The following is a 21,817-nucleotide window of genomic DNA, read 5'->3' on the forward strand; positions in this document are numbered from 1 at the left end:
AAAAAGCCACCATCTTTTTCTTTTTGACATTTTCCGACTTTCATGCAAGCCAGGACAAAGTTGCTCGTAGCTACTTGTGGATTCAAATACTCTATCGAGTGCTTTGATGAGTTTTTGCAATTTGATTGTCGTCCTGTCAGCCTGTTTCTGTTTTTTTTTTCAATCTAGTGATGGAAAGTAAGAGGGAAATGATGGAGCAATCAATAACCGCTCCGGAAAAATGGCAGAAAGAAATGGCCCGTCACTAAGGACATTTGTGAAGCAGAGGAGTGACATCACCACAAAGGCGACTTATTCTGCTGATCGTTTTGGTGAATAATGATTGAGGCGTGTTAAGAGAAAGGTAGCTGCGTCAGCATGCTTAGGCTGCAAAGGATAAAGCAAAGGTTTACTCCATGCTGAAAAGAGAAGAAAAGAAGCACAACGTTTCGGCTGTGGAGCCTTCTGCGCCATCTTCTTTAGCAATGGTGATGATGTTTACATTGGAAAAACTGAGACACGCATACTGGAGGGGCTTGAACCACCAACTTTTCAGCACCACAGAGTCTGACAGTCTTTTGTGCGCCCTACATTTGCAGGTTTATGGTCAAAGAAAACAATCACTTGCACTTCTTGCAGCCGGCAATCTTTTTCCACTGACAACCAAGAAATGGATTTCATCTTTCACAAGCTGTATGGATTTCTTCAAAAACAAGTTATTCCAGAAAGGAAATGAATTCTTGCATTAAACTGAACCAAGCTGTACATGTTTGTCTGAAATGAGATATGCGGCACAACAAGACACGGAGAGAGGCACCGCTGGTATTCAGACCCAGGATCGCCTGCTTACTAGGCAGGCACTTTAAGCCACTAGGGAACAGCGCCAGCAGAGCACCGTGCTTTTACAGACACTTGGACACATCTGCGTTCGGTGTGCACTTAATCTGCTCTCTGAGCCCGTTGCCTCCGTCCCATTTAATAGCAGAACTGACGCCAAGAGAAATGATGAGAAATGGCATTTATCGGGCACTTCTCATGTCCAAGGAGCTCAATGCCCTTGACACCTCCCCAAGGCGACAGAGCTGTGCATTCTTTGGCGACAACATTTTTTCTTTTGTTTTATTTCTATACTTATTGATAGAATAAAAACGATATGTCATGTACTGTAAGGGAAATGTCTCTTTTCATGGGGAAAGCTAGCACCAGCAAATGTTGTGTTTAGAAGAAGTGATTTAACATGACACGTGACCTAATTTACCGGAGCAAAAGCTCACCCAGCAAGCCCTGCTTTACTTCTACAGGAGAGAAGTACTGTAGAGTCTGCAAGATGTTCAGCTGGGTAGCTACGTCAGCATGCCTCGGCTGCAAAGGAACAAGTAATAGGTTTATTGCATGCTGAAAAGAGAAGAACGGAAACACAGCGTTTCGGCCGTGAGGTCTTCTCACACCTGAAGAAGCCTCACACCTGTAAAAGGCTCCATGGTTTTCTTTCTTCTCTTTTCAACATGGAATACACCTATTGTCTGCAAGATGTGACAATTTCACGGTGTTTTGGAAGAAAACCTTTTTTCTTTGAATTCAAAATCAATCAGAATTTCAGCACGACACACCAACACTTTTTCTGTTTTAAGGAGATGATATTTTAAACCTGATAAAAATAGTAGGAAACACAAGTTTCTTGCTGTGAAAATTTAGATGGGGAAGTGTACTACTGGTAGCAGTGTAGAGCTCTCTGTGGTGGAATGCAAACACATGTTCTATGGGCCAGTGGCGTAATGGATTACGCGTCTGACTTCGGATCAGAAGATTGTAGGTTCGAGTCCTGCCTGGTTCGTGAGGCTTTTAAACCTCTCAGGTTCCTCGGTAACAGGTTGCCGTCATGTATATGAACTATAGAAAAGCATCTGCCACAACCCGTAAATTAGCACGCAAGTGCGGGCTAGTTAACACAGAACTGTATGGAGATCATCTCCAGCTCCGAGCTCAATTGCAATGAAAAAACATGCAGAACAGAACTGGAGAGCAGCTGAATTTGTGCTCAGTAGGGTGGGGAGGACTCAGCATTGCTATTGTTCTAATTGGCATGAACTGCAGGGGATCTGAATCAGAACACGTCACTTAGTTCGATCATTGCGTCAATATGTAGGCCACGTTAATATAGAATTATTACTTTGTCTGTCTCGTCTTTGTATATAGGTGAATGTCCCTGACAATTTCATGTTAGTTTTTAAGAACGACATTGGTGCTAATATATACATATATAGCATATAAGGAACACGTAAAAGTTTAGTCCATGTTGAAAAGATAAGAAAACCGCCACAACGTTTCATCTCGGAATAAATCTTTACTTGTTGTTTTGCAGCCTACCCATTCTGACCTAACTCCTCCCTTGAAATTCCCTAACAGATAAGGGTACGTAACGGCTCATGCGATGCTCAGTTGCAATTTGTCCCAAAACAAACAAGAACAGCAGCTGAGGGTTTGAGTTTGAACATGCACTGTATTAAAGCAGCTTTTATTTCCATTGATAAATGCTAGATATTCCTACAGAGATTCTCCAGGTGAGTAAGCGATTCCTGTTTCTGTTTCTATTTCTGTTTCATATATATATATACAGTATATATACAGTATTGTACTATTATTATATAATTGTTACACTGTGGCTGTGTTGTGTGTGTTAAGCTGCTGTTGCACTGCAATTTCCCTCACGGGATCAATAAAGTATCTATCTATAAGAAGACATTACCAACAACGACCACAAGATGCAGATATTGTCTAGACATTACCAACAACGACCACAAGATGGAGATATTGTCCAAAGAGGCAAGAAGGGCAAAGCCGCGATAAGGTAAAATCATTTTTTGTAAGAGATTGCTGTCAGAATGCACATCCGTATCCCAAACAGAATCTCTAGTAAAATATGATCATTTGTGAAACAGGCAATTGAGTGTCTGCTACAATATGATTGCTACAGATGCAGCCATTCAAAATGCGCGGGCGTACGCTGTACGCAGTCTACCACAAGTTACCGGTAAATACCGCGAGTTACCGGTAAATACCGCTAGCAAAATAATAGTATCCGGAATTTCCGCAAGGTGGAGCTAATAAAGCTCAACTTCTCATGTTTGAGCTGTAGCCATCAAAGTCTTTAATGAAGATATTACTAATAGTATTAATAATAAATGAACTTGGACAAGCTGTAAACTCAAAGTATTGCCCTGGTCCACATTATTTTTTTCATTGCCCGTCTTTGTAAAAGTAACACCACAGCATTTCGCAATCACGCATTTTTTTCCAATCATGCAAAGTACAGTAATTTTTGAGAATCGATTCACCATGCCTTTCACATGCTCATAAAAGAGGTTGATTTAGGAACATAAACATATTACCGTATGCAAACTGTACTGTATACAGTTTGTATATGTATATGTATATGTATATTTAATGTCTTAACTGTGCCCGTTTAAGTATTGAATATTTATATGGAATTTTACCACTGAAGGGAAATCTTAGTGCCTGAGCATAAAAAGAATAGCAGCATACTGGAACACGTGTGAAGGCCATAAACGATATTAATTTTGGAACATAAACATACAGTATATGGCTGGTCTCGGTACTTTAAAGAAAACATACACGAAACATGGTTTCATTATGACCAGAATCGGTCTTGAGATATTTTTAACTTGATTTACAGTATTTGAGAGGTATGTCTTGACACCGATACTACGTAAATACTCCTCACGTATATGTTTCTAGGTTTATATTATGCATTTCATACGGTCAAATTGCTTTTGAGCAACTGATAAGAAGCGCGAAACGGTATGCCCAGGGCGTTTTAGTTTTCGTTTTGTTTTAATGCAGTGCAGTGGATTGATTAGAGATATCAAGTACATACAAGTCATTTTTTAAATGTTGTAGTTCGTCTTGTAAAAATGTTACGAGTACATCATCTGTCAACAATTACACAGGTTCTGTTTCCATATTGCGGTTTTTGGTTACGTAATATTATTTTCTAATTTCAGGTTGTGAATATATGATTTGGGCAAACAGAGCCGCAAAGAAGTACATTATGGGTTGTTGTTGTTTTTTTGCAGTTTTATCTAAAATAAGCGATGCTTAAACCTTTGTCTGATTCTTGTGAAACTATCCACACGACAGTTACCTAGGAGTTGACTTCAGTGATGTCACTGATGGGATGTTTCTAAAAATCCATCCTCTGTAAAACATCTTCTCTAGTTGTTCTGCATATGTATTCGCTAATGAAGCTGTGTTTTTCTGAGCCTGGTTCTCTACATTTCTGTATGAACCAGCTTAGAGGGCTAAAGACAGCTTGTGTTTAAATTGAGTGTAAGGTAATTTATGCTTCTAAAGTCATGGTCAGCATTTATTATTGTACTGTGCTGTAAACTTCTTCTGTGCCTAATTACATTATTTTATAGTCGATAATGTTTCTGTAGTGCTTTTTCAGCCCTCAGCATGTGTCTGCGCTGGTGGTGCTGTGGGTTAGGTTCCTGACTCCTATGTCACATGGTCTGTGGTTGAATCTCATGGAACTATGACTTTAATTTTTAACAAACATTTCTTTGAAAAAATGAAACATTTCCCTTGGTCAGAGATTAAATAAAACCTCACTCGCATCAAAACAAATTTATATTTCTAAATATCACAACATGATCGAATTTACGTCTTTTTAATAACAATGAATAGTCACCTATGCGTTACAAAATAAACATTTATATTGATTTGAATTGCGTTTTGATTTAAATCGTAAACGCGTGTTTAAATATATGTGTTTAAAGGCGATATACTGTATAAAAGCGCTGATTCTTATGGAATGTGTTCGGCCGGGGATTCAAAAAAAATATTTTTTTTAATCGCGTATCTAAGGAAAATTGCAGTATAACTTTGTTCATGCACAAACAGTGGCATGTTACATTATAATTTGGGTGTCTCCTCTTGCCAGAAAGCTCTAAATTGCATTTTGAGTGCGGTTTTTGACTTTTTCTAAATTGCAACCCATAAATAAAGCTGATACAGTTTAGACTTACTGTATTCTAAACTGTATTACAACATCACATTGGACAATGCAACGTAAATTGCAAAAATGCACTTGGAATCTATCCTAGCCCTACTATGAAAATTATTTAAACTGCGACACTTATCATTCATCTTTAAATAAACTTTATTTTATATAGCGTTTTAAGCGAATAGGTAATTAGATTGCTCATAAACCTAATCGCTTTTTCTACATAAACACAGCGTGATTGCTCTCTGAAAATGTTTTTTTCTTTATATTTAGGCTCAGATTTCAACTATAGATCGTATTATTATGAACTTTCTTGGAAAAATGTCTTTTATGTAAACCATGTTTGCTATTAATTCATTTAGGGCTAAAATACGTTCATTGTCTTCCAATCGAGTCGAGTTGACATTGGAAGCTTGCCACGCCCGGACTGTTACACCAACGCATTAGCATGTTGAAGCGATTTCATTGAGGAGGCCATCTACTAGTTAACACTGTACTTCCTACTTTGAAAATACCTGTGAAATTGGTTTAATTCGTCACAGCCAGCACTCCGGCAAAGAGGGGGGTTGTACTCGTTAATGTCTGATGACATACAAGTGGAAAGATTACAGATTTTAACCGTCTTTTTTCTGAACCAGGGAAAATCTGATCATGTTTCTCTATAACAATAATAAAAAACTTTATTTTCAATTATTTTACATATCCCGCTTGCACATCGCATGACTTTAATAAATCTATTCTTTATTAATACTAAATAAATAATACTAAAAATACTTCAGCAAATAGGTCACTTGATTTTTGGAATAATTCCAAATAGCACAATGATCCACTGGCATCCCTGAAGTCTGTTTAGTGCATAATCTTCCAAATACAATCACTAAGCAATTATAAGAATTATACCATCCTACTTCTTTGTGATATCCTGTAAAAACTAAACCTATTTTTATAAGGCTTTTACTCAAAAGATTTCCAAACACACAAAGCATTTGTGAAGTACTATAGTATTTCTAAAGGTTACTGGTACAACATCAATCATTAAAGCTTAACAATAAAGTTTAGATTGCTGACTATGGACTAACTACATTAACTAACTGCAATGCAACACTATACATTTTACAAGAATATCTGGTTGAATTCTTGCATTTGTAGCCAATTTAATGCGAGAGAAATAAGCCAATTTAATTATTTCACAAAAAATAATGTGATATAAAATGGATGTTTTTAACTTTATTGTAGTGTTTTAGAAACTAATATGTCTTCAAAAATGGTTGTTTTTCACTCCTAGGAATGAAAGCTGTTGTTATATAATGTTTATTTTCAAATTTTGAAAAATCAAAGGATTCTAGCTTTCTCCCCTTTCAGGCATCGGACACAGAGAACCTCATGGTTTTCCTAAAAATCATTTTTTATGTTCCCTGGTGTTCCAAACTTAGTTTTAATCAATTTTAATTTGTTATTATGTTAAAAACAGGGTAATAAATTTCTAATTGGACTATAAATAATGTCATATTGTCTGCTATAAAACTGATGTTTTCAACTCTATTGTAGAGATTCTAGAATCAACTAATAGAGAATTGAAATAAAAAAGGGCATAAGAAAACATTACCAACAACGACCACAAGATGGAGATATTGTCTAGACATTACCAACAACGACCACAAGATGGAGATATTGTCCAAAGAGGCAAGAAGGGCAAAGCTGCGATAAGGTAAAATCATTTTTTGAAAGAGATTGCTGTCAGAATGCACAACTGAATCCCAAACAGAATCTCTAGTCAAATATGATCATTTGTGAAACAGGCAAATGAGTTTCTCAGGTGCCCATTGCTCATTTTCAGACACATTTATGCAATACTTTCACCATGCGTTGAGCAATAGGGATTAAAGATACCAGAGGTAAGGTTTAAAAGTGATTCTGAGGTGCAACACATCAGCGATACAGCTAGGCATCTGAAATGCGGGGTTTGAGAGCCCTTCAGGGAACACCGTACCCTAAAGGTACCAGAAGTCCACTAGTATAAGCATTAAGTCACTGTCACCCCTGTTACAATGTGATTGCTACATATCTTCATTTCTTTGGTTTTTAAGGAGTAAGAGTGCAGGGGGTCTAAATCTGCGATCCAGTGTGTTGAAGTATTTCACAACACTACCTGTAGCCCGTATGGAAATAAATACTAATTCTGATTATTGCCCTGGGCATGTACCAATAAATCACTGAGCATATATCACTGTGTTGAAGCTAGAGACCTGTATGTAATATTATGGTGCTAAAATGTCATTTTCACATATATTAATGTAATAAATGATTGCTTATGCTTAATAAACAAATCTAATTAAAATAAAAACTTAAGTTTTGTATTTGTCTTGTACCATAGAACATGATTTTCTTTGTATTTCAAGCCCACAAAGTGTCCAAATGATGCACGACATGATATAAGGAAGATTATCACATGAAAAATCGGTATTATCTTTCTCATGAAAATGCATTCCTTTCATTACCTTTTAATTTTTAAAATGAACTCAAGTTGTGTATAATGTAATAATTTAAGTAGAATAGATTCTAATAATATAATGATCCAGTGTGTTGCACTACTTCACTGCTTCACTGTTCTATGCCGTCTGGAAATAAATCCTCAGACTGCTTACTGCCCTGGGCTTGTACCAATAAATTACAGGAGCACATCTATATATCACTGCGTTGAAGCAGGAGACACACAATCACTGCAAACACATCCTAAATACAGTGTTCCAGCACCTTTGACCTCATCCAGAACGTATCATTTCTTGAAAGGGATTGCTGTCTGAATGCACATCTGAATCCCAAACAGAATCTCTAGTAAAATACGATCATTTGTGAAACAGGCAAATGACTGTCTCAGGGGCCCATTCCTCATTCTCAAGACACATGTATTCAGTACGTACACCATGCATTGAGCAAAAGGGATCAAAGACACCACAGGTAAGGTTAGAATTCATTCTGACTATATTCTAAAATATTGGACTCATATTCTTATGATGGCAGACATGATGCTGCGTTTAAAACCGGGGTTAATGGACATTATATGACTGTCAATTCTGTTTTGTTTTGGAGACACTTGGCTGCCTATATGGTACAGTGCAGCGTGAAGGAAACATTTTCCAAAACTGTGTCAGCTCAAAAGTTGTAAGTGAACCTCTCCAGCTGCTTTAACTCTCTTCATTTTTGTCATTTAATTGTCTGTCGGCACTATGTGGCAGCGTTGCATGACAACCCATCTCACCACGGAAAGGAACCTAACAGCTTTGGTAAGAGAGGAGAAAAGGACCTGGCCAGTAAGGGGCTCGAACCCACGACTTTGACGTTATTAGCACCATGCTCTAACCAACTGAGCTAACCGGCCTCACGACAGTGGTCCTCTCTGTGCAGCGCCTTTTACTTCCATTGACAAATGATAGCAATTCGAAGAGAGATCCTTCAGACCAGCAAGCAAACCCACGGCTATTTCGGTTTTCTATCTAGGCAACGTTGGTGTCTGCAATAGCATACATGAAAGCGTGATGCAATTTCTGTGGCTACATTTGTTGCACGTCATGCACAGTAAGAGTGTTTCTAACACCAAATAAAAAGTCAACAATTAGCGATCACGCCTTCTCCTCAGTTAACCCACTGAAACCCTTGCTGTTAACAGTTCTTTACTGCGTGCTTTAAGAACACCTACATAATGTGTCAGTTCTTTCAGCTTTATTCATTAGGTTTTCAAAGGCATAAGTAGAGCACCAGAGGCGCGAACGTAAGATGTGTGGTTATCTGAAGAACTCATTTCCATGGCAGCAGGGCCAAGTGATTCAGCGTATTTATAGTACCAGGAATGGAGAAGCGGCACTTCGCCTTTGCCGGGGAGGCACAAGGATACGTGTGGCAGACGCCATAGTCGGCAGGATTCAAACCTGTGCAGGGAGTTCGCAACGGATTTCAAGTCCATCGCCTTAAACACACGGCCACGACTACAGCAAGCTCACCCCCGCCGCATTCCTCCTATAATCTAACACAGAGTGCGAGGTGGCTGCGGAAACTTTTTCAAAGTCGCTCTCCGTTAAAAAAAAATAAATACCTTTGACAAAATACGTGCCGGCAGACAGACATGCCTCAGAGGGTTTAAGGCTGGCTTCACGTTCAAATGATAAAGTCTCCCCGTCCGGATGTCAAAATGGAACTTTGGCAGACAGAAAAAACATCAACAAACCACAAATGTGGACAAGGATTTTACAAGCTGCACCACACTGCACTTTCCAAAGCATTTACATTCCTGTTAGACGCAGGAATTGCCTTTGATTTGCGCGCTTACGAACGCCATGGAAAACGAAACAAAACTAAAGCCCTCAGCTCCTGCACTTGATTATAATGCCGTTACGTGTCGAAGCAGGAATTTATGTCATCCTACCACTGCAATACGGGGAATAGAGGGAAATGAGCACACGCTACGTATGTCTCAATCACTCCCTAGAGTCGTAAGGCGCATTGAAGGGTGCACACCCATCATTAATCGTTGCGCCTCTGTGAAAGGAAAGCTCTTGAGCAGTCTTTGAAACAGCTCGGATGAAACACTTGATTGCTTCCATGTGCATCTGGAGCCCATTTCTTATTTTCACTTCACGCCGCCCAAAGCATTTCTAAAACAGGAGATTCGTGTTTGGGAATGCGCCCTGCCCTACGAATAAAACAGGTCTACGGGTCTGAAACCTGCTCCACGGAAAACAGTTCTGTTGCGCTTTTGATCAAAGGGAGATTCGCTGTTCTTACTTTTTGATGACATAACACCCAAAGGGGCTTCTTTGGAGCTGGATTCCAACCAGCATCCTAAAGTTTCTTGGCGGTATCCTTTACAGTCCTCTGTTCGGTCGACAAGGGACAGAAGGGGGCAGCTTTCCTCACACACACAGTGCAATGTACTGTAGTGTTCCCGTTCATTGAATTCGCAGTTCTGCATCAGACCTCTAACTCGTTTCCTTAGCTTGGATTTAAGCCATGAAGCAGGCTTCTAGTCTATAAACGTCTAGAGAAATCACAAACTATTTGAGAGGCCATCATCCCAGGGGAACTGACAAAGTCTATCCCTAAACACCTAGCGCAATCTCTCGAGAGACTGTCAAAAATCGCTTTCTCCGTTTGCGTTGCAAGTAAGTGAAAACGCGGTCTCAAACCAGAGCCACTTGGCAGCAGCGGCACGTAAATACTGTTACTGTCACTGCTCGATACTGACGTTAGCCTACTATACCATGTTCAGCCACCACTAGGAAATGTACGGCTCTAGTACTGGAGCAAACAACAGGAGGGCCAAAGGCACACGGGCACACATGGAGAGTGACGAGAATGGGACTCGAACCCATGCGTGCAGAGTACAATGGATTAGCAGTCCATCGCCTTAACCACTCGGCCACCTCGTCTAGGAAACTGGGCTGTCCAGACATGGGTTGCAGCGCTCCAGATGATCTTTTTCTTTTTTTTCCCTCGTACTCGAGGGTCATTTTCCTGTTCCACATGCGATTTCAACATTTTCCTTGGGAGATGTCAAGCCAGCAAGCCACTGGTTCAGTGGCCATTGTGGAGTTCAGTGGCCCTGTTGTACACAGAATGCACATTGAGCTCCTTGGACATGAAAAGTTCCAGATAAAAGCCATTTGTCATCCTTTCTCTTGGTGTCGATGTTGCTATTGTATGTAAAGGTGGCAACTTGCTCAGCGAACAGGCGGAGCACACACCGAATGCAGATGTGTCTGAGTGGTGTGTCCAAGTGGCTGCAAAACGACAGCACTCCCAGGGCGCCGTGGCTTAGTTGGTTAAAGCGCCTGTCTAGTAAACAGGAGATCCTGGGTCCGAATCCCAGCGGTGCCTTTTTTGTTCTGTGTTCTCGAACAGAACTGGTCATTATGGACAACCGCCTACAGCTAGACCTAATTAAATGCAAGTATTCATTTCCTGTCTTTAACGCGACTTGTTTTTCTTAAAATGGATGCAACTTGCAAAACATGAAATACAAACCTTGCTAATCAGTGCTAGCGGCTGGCAAAAAAAAAAAGAAGTCAGCAATGTTTTTTTTCTTTAACCTTAACCCTGCTAATGGAGAAGAGTTAAACAACCGAGTCTATGCAGCTTAAACGGTGCGCACGTCGGGTTCTTAGCTGAAAGGGTGGTAAATCACGCTCACCCCAGTTCTTAATCTTTTAAAGAGGATACAAAATTGAACCTAGTCGCCACATCACATACATCCTGTTCAATGATAAAAAGGTAACATCTATCCTTGCTCCAGAGTAAATCTCACGTTGAAGGCATCTTTTTTTTCACTTTACCGTGAATCGGGCTCGGCTGCACAGAGGAGAGAGCAGAGCAATGAGGTCACTGGGACAGGGGAGTCACATGCTGGCGGTTTGAATACGCGGAAGATCACTGAGGGATCCACAGTATATGGACCCTCCGTGCGCCATCAGTCCGCACTCCGGACTCTGAATCCTGCCATCCGAGTTAAGATCTCGGCGGAACCTGAGGCGCAGTTCCTTCTTAAAACGTAATCTGGTGAGCATTTCTAGAATCGTACTTGTATAGATGCAGCCTTTAATGTGTTGCTAGGTTAAAATTGATGACTTCTTGTATTTCAGTAGGTAACTGCCCTCTTGATTTCAGATTCAATTTCTTTATTACAGGGGCGCTTTTATGAAGACAGAGTCATGTTCAGGTACTTTGCTTGATGGAGGAAGCTCATTTCGGACTCTGTGATCTGCTCACCTGGAAAGGTCTGCTGTACTACTAAAAGAGAGAAGTAGAGTCTGGAAGAAGGGACAATTTTATGATGCTTTGGAAGGTAGGTTTTTTTTTCTTTGAAATCGAAATGAATCAGAATATCAGTGCAAAAGACAAACTCTTGGTTTGGTTTAAAGAAATATGGTTTTAAAACAGACAAAATGTAGAAAACAGGTGTTTCTCACTTTTGGTAAAGAATGGACCGGGGGTAATAGTTTACTAGTTGCAGTGCTGAGCTCACCGGGTTGCAGTCCTGCAATGTCACACGATGGCCAGTGGCGCAATAGATAACGCGTTTGACTACGAATCAGGAGATTGTAAGTTTGACTCCTGCCTGGCTCGGGTCGTTTTTAAACGCATCGGGCTACTCCCCTAAGTAGTCTGTGCTACTTACTGCATTGTAATCGTACTCAGTAAGAGATTTCCTTCATGTAAATGAACTGCACCTGACAGCTTTAGGAAATCACCTGGGCTCAGTACGGTGCTGAGAGCTCAGCGTTGCTGTTGTTCTAATTAGCACGCACTGCATCGGCTATGAACCCGAACTTTTCAATTATTCCGATCATTAAGTCAACACGTAGTCCACATGAAAGGTAGAAATATTCTCTTGTCTGTCTCTTGTTTGTATAGAACTGAATGTCCCTGACAATGTACTGTTAGTTTTAATTGAAGAACGGCATTTGTGTTCAAATATACCAGACAAGTTTATGTAACTGCTCTTGCGACACTAAGTTGTAATTAGTCAAGAAATAAAGTCGAACAACAGCTGCGGGTTTAATTCTGAACGTATGAGATTGCAGCGCCTTTTACTTCCATTGACAAATGATAGAGATTTGAAGAGAGATCCTTCAGACCAGCAAGCAAACCCACGGCTATTTCGGTTTTCTATCTAGGCAACGTTGGTGTCTGCAATAGCATACATGAAAGCGTGATGCAATTTCTGTGGCTACATTTGTTCCACGTCATGCACAGTAAGAATGTTTCTAACACCAAATACAATGTCAACAATTAGCGATCACGCCTTCTCCTCAGTTAACCCACTGAAACCCTTGCTGTTAACAGTTCTTTAATGCGTGCTTTACGAGCACCTATATATTGTGTCGGTTCTTTCAGTTTTATTCATTAGGTTTTCAAAGGCATAAGTACAACACCAGAGGTGCGAACGCAAGATGTGTGGTTATCTGAAGAACTCATTTCCATGGCAGCGGGGCCAAGCGATTTAGCGTTTTTATAGTACCAGGAAAGGAGAAGCGGCACTTCGCCTTTGCCGCGCAGGCATAAGGAGACGTGCGGCAGACGCCATAGTCGGCAGGATTCAAACCTGCGCGGGGAGTCCCCAACGGATTTCGAGTCCATCGCCTTAACCACTCGGCCACGACTACAGCGAGTTCGCCATCGCCGCATTCCTCCTTTAATCTAACACGGAGTGCGACGTGGCTGCGGAAACCTTTTCAAAGTCGCTCTCCGTTAAAAAAAAATAAATACCTTTGACAAAATACGTGCCGGCAGACAGACACGCCTCAGAGGGTTTAAGGCTGGCTTCACGTTCAAATGATAAAGTCTCCCCGTCCGGATGTCAAAATGCAGTTTTGGCAGACAAAAAAAACAGCAACAAACCACAAATGTGGATAAGGATTTTACAAGCTGCACCACACTGCACTTTCAAAAGCATTTACATTCCTGTTAGACACAGGAATTGCCTTTGATTTGCGTGCTTACAAACGCCATGGAAAACGAAACAAAACTAAAGCCCTCAGCTCTTGCACTTGATTATAATGCCATTACGTGTCGAAGCAGGAATTTACGTCATCCTACCACTGCAACACGGGAAATAGAGGGAAATTAGCACACGCTACGAATCGTCTCAATCACTCCCTAGAGTCGTAAGGCGCATTGAAGGGTGCACCCCCATCATTAATCGTTGTGCCTCTGTGAAAGGAAAGCTCTTGAGCAGTCTTTGAAACAGCTCGGATGAAACACTTGATTGCTTCCATGTGCATCTGGAGTCCATTTCTTATTTTCACTTCACGCCGCCCAAAGCATTTCTAAAACAGGAGATTCGCATTTGGGAATGCGCCCTGCCCTACAAATAAAACAGGTCTACGGGTCTGAAACCTGCTCCACGGAAAACAGCTCTGTTGCGCATTTGATCAAAGGGAGAGTCGCTGTTCTTACTTTTTGATGACATAACACCCAAAGGGGCTTCTTTGGAGCTGTATTCCAACCAGCATCCTAAAGTTTCTTGGCGGTATCCTTTACAGTCCTCTGTTCGGTCGACAAGGACAGAAGGGGGCAGCTTTCCTCACACATACAGTGCAATGTACTGTACTGTTCCCGTTCATTGAATTCGCAGTTCTGCATCAGACCTCTAACTCGTTACATTAGCTTGGATTTAAGCCACGAAGCAGGCTTCTACTGTATAAACGTCTAGAGGAATCACAAACTATTTGAGAGGCCATCATCCCAGGGGGAACTGACAAAGTCTATCCCTAAACACCTAGTGCAGTCTCTCGAGAGACTGTCAAAAATCGCTTTCTCCGTTTGCGTTGCAAGTAAGTGAAAACGCGGTATCAACCCAGAGCCACTTGGCAGCACGGGCATGTAAATACTGTTACTGTCACTGCTCGATACCGACGTTAGGCTACTATACCATGTTCAGCCACCGCTAGAAAATGTACGGCTCTAGTACCGGAGCAAAGAACAGGAGGGCCAACACCGAACGGGCACAAGTGTCAGACAAGGAGAGCGACAAGGATGGGACTCGACCCCATGTGTGTAGAGCACAATAGATTAGCAGTCCATCGCCTTAACCACTCGGCCACCTCGTCAACAAAACTGGGCTGTCCTGACATGGGTTGGGGCACTCCAGTTGATCTTTTTCTTTTTTTTCCCTCATACTCGAGGGTCATTTTCCTGTTCCACATGCGATTTCAACATTTTCCTTGGGAGATGTCAAGCCAGCAAGCCACTACTGTGGTTCAGTGGCCAGTGTGGAGTTCAGTGGCCCTGTTGTACACAGAAAGCACATTGAGCTCCTTGGACATGAAAAGTTCCAGATAAAAGCCATTTGTCATCCTTTCTCTTGGTGTCGATGTTGCTATTGTATGTAAAGGTGGCAACTTGCTCAGCGAGCAGGCGGAGCACACACCGAATGCAGATGTGTCTGAGTGGTGTGTCCAAGTGGCTGCAAAAAGACAGCACTCCCAGGGCGCCGTGGCTTAGTTGGTTAAAGCGCCTGTTTAGTAAACAAGAGATCCTGCGTCTGAATCCCAGTGGTGCCTTTTTTTGTTCTGTGTTCTCGAACAGAACTGGTCATTATGGACAACCGCATACGTCTAGACTTAATTAAATGCAAGTATTCATTTCCTGTCTTGAACGACTTGTTTTTCTTAAAATGGATGCAACTTGCAAAATATGAAATACAAACCTCGCTAATCAGCACTCGCGGCTGGCAAAAAAAAAAGAAGTCAGCAATGTTTTTTTCTTTAACCTTAAGCCTGCTAATGGAGAAGAACCTAGTCGCCATATCACATACATCCGTTTCAACGATAAGAAGGTAACAACTATCCTCACTCCAGTGTAAATCTCACGTTGAGGGCATATTTTTTTCCACTTTACCATGAGTTGGGCACAGCTGCACAGAGGCGAGAGCAGAGCAATGAGGTCACGGGGACAGGGGAGTCACACGCTGGCGGTTTGAACACGCGGAAGATCACTGAGGGATCCACAGTATGTGGACCCTCCGTGCGCCATCATTCCACACTCCAGACTCTGAATCCTGCCATCCGAGTTAAGATCTCGGCGGAACCTGAGGCGCAGTTCTTTCTTAAAACGTAATCTGGTGAGCATTTCTAGAATCGTACTTGTATAGATGCAGCCTTTAATGTGTTGCTAGGTTAAAATTTATGACTGCTTGAACTTCAGTAGGCAACTGCCCTCTTGATTTCGGATTTAATTTCTTTATTACAGGGGCGCTTTTATGATGACAGAGTCATGTTCAGGTACTTTGCTTGATGGAGGAAGCTCATTTCGGACTCTGTGATCTGCTCACCTGGAAAGGTCTGCTGTACTACTACAAGAGAGAAGTAGAGTCTGGAGGAAGGGACAATTTTATGATGCTTTGGAAGGTAATGTTTTTTTTTTCTTTGAAATCGAAATGAATCAGAATATCAGTGCAAAAGACAAACTCTTGGTTTGGTTTAAAGAGATATGATTTTAAAACAGACAAAATGTAGAAAACAGGTGTTTCTCACTTTTGGAAAAGAATGGACCGGGGGTAATATTTTACTAGTTGCAGTGCTAAGCTCACTGGGTTACAGTCCTGCAATGTCACACCAGGGTCAGTGGTGCAATGGATAATGTGTCTGACTATGGATTAGGAGTTTGGAGGTTTGACTCCTGCCTGGCGCTGGTTGTTTTTAAACACATCAGCCTACTCCCTAAGTAGCCTGTGCTACTTACTGCATTGTAAGAGCGATTGTGAGCGGTTTTGTTTTCTCTCTTTGACCAGCCCAGCTGCGCCCCACCCGAAGGCAGGGAAGCACAAAAATTGTATGGAACTCATTCATGCTCCTCTCCATGGAAATCTTTAGTAAAAGGCAAAAGATTTGTACGAGATGAAGAGAAACCAGAGTGCGTGGCTGGACAGCTGCAGGAGCCCAGGCCGCCTTCAAGCCCTCTGCCCTGCCGGTCGTGGTTGGCAATGCACCTGGCCTTACAAACGAGCCAGTGGGGCCCGTTCAGCTCCGGGCTCATCGCCTGCGGCTCTCGGCTTACCTGGCAGGGGAGATACCTTGATCAGCCTGTAGTTGGTGTAGTTGGATTGTTTTCTTGTTTTCTGGAAGCAGTGTTTGTTTTGCAGTTTGAGATGGCAACCTTTGGATCCCGCAAGAATGCTGTACGTTTTGAGCTTTTGGATGACCTCTTCATGGATCGTATGCAGTTAGGCAGAAAAGTGTTACAGAAGGAACTTGGCTTTGAACCTCGGCACTTGGATTTCATCTTCGCTCTCCCAGGTCAGAAAGCATTTGAGGTTGTTTTTGCTACCTATTCTCTGTTTGAACAATGTGTGGATGTGTTTGAGGCAAAAAGAGGGAAAGTTCCTGCCCTTGAGAAGATCAACTTGCAGCCTCTGACACAGAGAGAGAGGAAAACGGTGCATGTTGTTATGTTCTCGGAAATGGCAAAGACGGAGGACATTCACACCTGGCTTAAGCAGTACTGCACAGTCCACCATGGAACTGAGGTTAGAGATGTTGACGGTATAAAAACAGGAGCAAGGACATTCGAGGTTCGCTTGCTACCGGACAATGTAAATGGAGGCTTAAGGCACCTGCCCTCTACAATCCGGCTGGGCGCCTGCAATGGCTATGTTTTTTATGTGGGACAACCAAAGGTGCGTCGGCGCTGTGGTGCTGTGGGACACCTGGCATCGTCCTGCACTGTGAAATGCTGCAAGACCTGTGGCAAACAGGGACATTTAGCCTTTGACTGTTCAATGCTGCCAAAGTGCAATTTATGTGGCTCGGAAGGACACGTTTTTAAGAACTGCCCTCACGCCTACGCCAATAAACTCAAAATGAGAAAGGATGAGGCAGTGCTTGTTTCAGCCAAACCGGCCCGAAAAGCCAAAGCAAACAACAAGTCAAACAAAGAACCCTTGTTGAACAAAGAGTCTCAGCCTCCAGCCAGGATCAGTCCTGCTGTGGCTCCGGGGCCGGTGGAAGAGAAATCCACTACGCTCCCACAACCGCAGACTGCACCAGACAAGCACGAGGGTTTGAAAACCCCAGAGAACAGCGAGGACCCCTCCCCCACTCCTGCTCCTCAGAACGAGGGCCATTGTGGGGCCCCCACCGGTGGAGCGGGTCCAGCGACGATACCCAGGATTCAGCGGAGCTGCTTTTCTCAGACTCTGCAAGTGCTACAGATGCCCTCCTCTCCTCCATCCAGTCCGTCACGGAGGATCTGCAACAGCTGGTGGGTGAGGGGGAAGAGGAGACTGGTGCATCGGCTGCACCCCTTTCCCCTCAGTGCTACCAGGAGCTGGACTTGAGGAAAAGGAAAAATGACTCTGTTTTCTCCCCGAGCGAGGAGGAAGGAGAGCATGGCGATAGGGACAGCTGGAACCCCTCCACCCCTCCTTCTACCCCCTTCCTTGAAATGGACTCCGTGAACGCTTTTACTGCTGCCACCCTGATGAAGGCTCATTCAGAGGATGGCTGGCAGGAAATTGGTAAGAAGAAAAAGAAAAAGAGAAGGTAACAGGTGAGACCGAAGAGAAATGTGTTTTGTAAAGACTGGTTCCACTTTCTTATGTAATATGGCTCTAAACATAATTTCTCTTAACACCAGAGGTATCAATGACAGAGTTAAATGCCAGTGTGTCTTTGATTACCTCCAGCAGAGAGAGGGAGATGTGTTGATGTTGCAGGAGTGTGCTTTAGCCTATCAAGAGAGGTATAAAAGCTTTGAAGATAGGTGGGATAAAGGGCCTTCTGTTTGGTCAGGGGACAATAACAACAGAGCCTCTGGCGTGGCCATTCTTTTCAAAGGATGGGCTTTCAAATTGAAAAGTATTCAGAGGGTCATAGATGGCAGGTTGCTGTGTGTGGATGTGGAATGGGGGACCGTTAACCTGCGGCTAATCAATGTGTATTGTCCTACTGACGTGGGAGGAAGGGTGGAGCTACTCAAGGCACTCTCTCCCCTATTGTTAAGTAGCACAGACGTGATAGTGGGAGGGGATTTTAATTGTATCTTAGAGCACACAGACAGGCAGTCTAGCTCTCCGATAAAATTGGATTCCAGCTCACTGGCCCTGCAAAACTTAGTTCAAGACTTTAAACTCTCAGACACATATAGATGTATATATCCCACAACAGCAGGATATAAATGGTCAGGGAGGAATAGCAGCTCCAGAATTGACTATTGCTTTGTCTCAGAGAGAGTGAAAGTTGTTGGGGTCACTCTTCAGCCTGTCTTCTTCTCAGATCATCAGGCTTTAGGGTGTAGAGTGGAACTCAAGGGCGGGACTGTCTTTGGCCCAGGCCTCTGGAAACTCAACACTAAGCTGCTAGAGAACGAGGGGGTAGTATCCCGCTACAAGGAGAAACTATCACAGTGGCTGTCCTTGCAGTGTCTGTACGGGTCAGTAGGAGAGTGGTGGGAGGAGGTGAAGGTGAGGACAAAGGCCTTTTTCATGGCTGAGGGAAGGAAGGCTGCTGCCAGACGGAGAGGAGTGCTAGCCAGGAAACAGAGGCAGCTGCAGCGTCTCTACACGATGATGCACAGTGGCTTCGATGTGCTCGAGGATATCACCCTTTTAAAAAAGGACATCCGGAGCATAGCCGAAGAAAGTAGTCGAGTGCAGTTCTTGGAAGAAAATGAGAAGTGTTCTCGCCTCTTTTTCAAGAAAGTGGAAGGCTCCAAGTCTGTCATGGAAAGTGTAGTTGATGAGGAGGGACGAGAGAGAACAGAGCCGAGTGCAATCCTCTCCTGCACCGAGGCCTTCTACTCAAGACTGTACAGCTCTACAGAGGTAAAGGATGAAGAAATTCATTTTTTTACCTCAAAGCTAGAAAACGTTTTGAGTGAAGAAGATAGGGAAGTACTTGAGAGGGATTTGACAATAGAAGAGCTGAGACAGGCTATGGAGAGCTTACAGAAGAGGAAAACTCCGGGTGCTGACGGGCTCCCTAAAGAATTTTATTGCACCTTTTGGGATCTGCTTCAGGATCCGCTACTGCTCCTATTCGAGCGAAGCTCCTGTCCAAAGCCCTTTTCCTGCGCCTACAAAATGTAGTGGCCTCACTGGTAGGGAAAGAACAGACTTGTGGGATAGCAGGACGCCTGATGAGCGACAACCTGGCCTTGTTGAGGGATGTCTGTCTGTACTCAGAGGATCGCTCCCTCCCTCTGTGCATTTTAGGTGTAGACCTAGAAAAGGCCTTTGACCGCCTAAACCGGCAGTACTTAACATTGGTACTTGAGCACATGAATTTTTGCCCCATCATGAGAAAGTGGATTAACCTGCTGTACACAGGTAGCAACAGCAGAGTAATGGTTAATGGCAATAGATCACACCCCTTTGAAGTCTGTTCAGAGGTGAGGCAGGCCTGCCCATTATCCCCCTTGTTATTCGTTTTGGCTATGGAGCCCTTAGCCTGTGCCTTGCGCCAGGATCAGGCCATTAATGGGATACCAGTGCCTGGAAGTGGGGGAGGAGATGTAAAGACATCTCTATACATGGATGACCCTGCTCCTCTCTGACAATGCCTCAATTAGCAGAGCTCTGCAGTGCTGTGATCGTTTCTCTTTGGCTTCATCCGCAAAAATTAACAAATCTAAGAGTGAGATTTTTTATCAGAACTGGAGGGAGCCAAAAGAAGGACATGATCTCAGGCTGCAAGAGAAGAGAATTAATTTACAGGTGCCATTCCCCGGCATTGTGGCCATTGTCGGTGCTCACACGCGATAAGATAAGGCGGAGGAGAGTGGGGCATGCCCAGCGGCAGACATTCAAGGAGGGGGCAGTGCGAGGTGAGGTGAGGTGAGGTGCGACACCCCGGAGCCCCGACGCAGCTAATGCGGAGCACTTGTTGGACTGGCATCGAAAGGACGTGTGCGCACGGAGCGAGCCTTCCCTGCGGCGGAGCGCGGGAACTTTCTCCCCCCCTCCCGCTGCAGGAGTTGTGTGCGCTGCAGCGGTGCCGAGAGAAAAGCACAGAAGGCAGCAGGCTCTGGAGAGCAGGTAAGAGATGGAGCCTTGTGGGCAGGCGAGCAGGCCCGTTTTTTGGAAATTGCTGAAAAGGTTTGTTCGGTGTGTGGCAGGCGCACGTCGCGAGCTTGCGTGGCGATCTGCCGGTCTGGAGTTATGCAAATGAGGCCGAATTGCATCCCGGGACATGCTGCGAATGCGCAACGGTGACTGCAGATGTGTAGGAAACGGTGCGCTCGTTTTCTTGTTTTGCCCACACTTTTGAGTGTTAGTGTGGCGTGTGAGTGTGTGAAAGAGTGGGCCCAGCAGGAGGCGGTGGCGTGCAGGGCGAGGAGGTGGCCTAGGCTGCGCAATTTGTGCTGTGGGTGCGGGCCTCTTGCAACTTGGTTTATTTGGTTTATTTATGGTTCGCATAAATAAAACCGGAAAAGAGGAATTTATTCTGCTTCCTGTGCGTGCAGTAGTTACAAAGTTGAACGTCTTTACACGATCTGCTGCAGTTTTCAGTGGGTGGGCTTTGTCAGATGGCTTGGAAAAACGCACTGTGTTTCGGCTCGGGAAACATCATGAGCAGTGTCCTGCATGTTTTCTGTGTATAGCTGTCTTTTAACGCATACAGAATTCATTCGAAATCATTGATTTCTCCAATTAACAAGGGTCGCTTTTTGAACCTGCCAGAAGCATTCTTTCAATGTAACAGATTTACTCCGGGGAAAGGCAGCATGACATTGAGAGTAGCTCAAGCTTTCAGCACCCGTATCGGACTGCGTGTATGCAGACACCGCTCAGAATCCCCTGTAAGATTCTCCTTCAATTCTGTTTTGCATTCCGTTTTTCAAAAGGCTGCGCTTTGCTAGTCACAATCCAAGGCTCATGACAGCATTTGAAACCAATCGCCACTGCGTTGGCCGGGAATCGAACCCGGGTTAACTGCTTGGAAGGCAGCTATGCTCACCACTATATCACCAACGCACGCCAACAGGTGCCCTGCAGGACACCACCAGAGAATGCTCACGATTTCGGAAGCTGTCTCCGGGACGTGGTGATTCCACACATCCTGAATAAATCATGATATTGTTAGTTGCTGTAGCTAGACGTTCAAATGAGTTTCATGGCCAGATGGACTGTTTCCTCCAGCGGTATAGTATTGCAGTGAGACAGCACGATGCCTGCAAGACTGTCACGCTAAACGCCACAGATTGTGTTTGTGTTGGACAGTTGGACCCTACAGTTGGACCCTCGTCGACAACCTGAATAGCTTATTCAGAAGCAGTGCTGGACCGGGAACGAACCAGCTTCTTCCCAGGCACAAGAGTGAC

At 43.6% G+C, this 21,817-nt stretch overlaps 6 non-coding genes across 6 annotated transcripts; 2 read left to right on the forward strand and 4 right to left on the reverse strand.

Annotated features, from left to right (window-relative positions):
* Positions 1-1,740: 1,740 nt before the first annotated feature.
* On the forward strand, positions 1,741-1,813 carry trnar-ucg (transfer RNA arginine (anticodon UCG)). The gene has a single exon. It is a non-coding gene; the product is annotated as a tRNA-Arg (tRNA).
* An 8,533-nt stretch (positions 1,814-10,346) lies between these two features.
* On the reverse strand, positions 10,347-10,428 carry trnas-gcu (transfer RNA serine (anticodon GCU)). Its single transcript has one exon. It is a non-coding gene; the product is annotated as a tRNA-Ser (tRNA).
* A 374-nt stretch (positions 10,429-10,802) lies between these two features.
* Positions 10,803-10,876, forward strand: trnat-agu (transfer RNA threonine (anticodon AGU)). Its single transcript has one exon. It is a non-coding gene; the product is annotated as a tRNA-Thr (tRNA).
* A 2,203-nt stretch (positions 10,877-13,079) lies between these two features.
* trnas-cga (transfer RNA serine (anticodon CGA)) lies at positions 13,080-13,161 on the reverse strand. The gene has a single exon. It is a non-coding gene; the product is annotated as a tRNA-Ser (tRNA).
* A 3,137-nt stretch (positions 13,162-16,298) lies between these two features.
* LOC138232911 (U5 spliceosomal RNA) lies at positions 16,299-16,415 on the reverse strand. The gene has a single exon (XR_011187353.1). It is a non-coding gene; the product is annotated as a U5 spliceosomal RNA (small nuclear RNA).
* Positions 16,416-21,398: 4,983 nt separating this feature from the next.
* trnag-ucc (transfer RNA glycine (anticodon UCC)) lies at positions 21,399-21,470 on the reverse strand. Its single transcript has one exon. It is a non-coding gene; the product is annotated as a tRNA-Gly (tRNA).
* Between the last annotated feature and the right edge of the window lie 347 nt (positions 21,471-21,817).

Source organism: Lepisosteus oculatus, unplaced genomic scaffold, assembly GCF_040954835.1.
Source record: "Lepisosteus oculatus isolate fLepOcu1 unplaced genomic scaffold, fLepOcu1.hap2 HAP2_SCAFFOLD_64, whole genome shotgun sequence".
NCBI classification, from domain to species: Eukaryota; Metazoa; Chordata; class Actinopteri; order Semionotiformes; family Lepisosteidae; genus Lepisosteus; species Lepisosteus oculatus.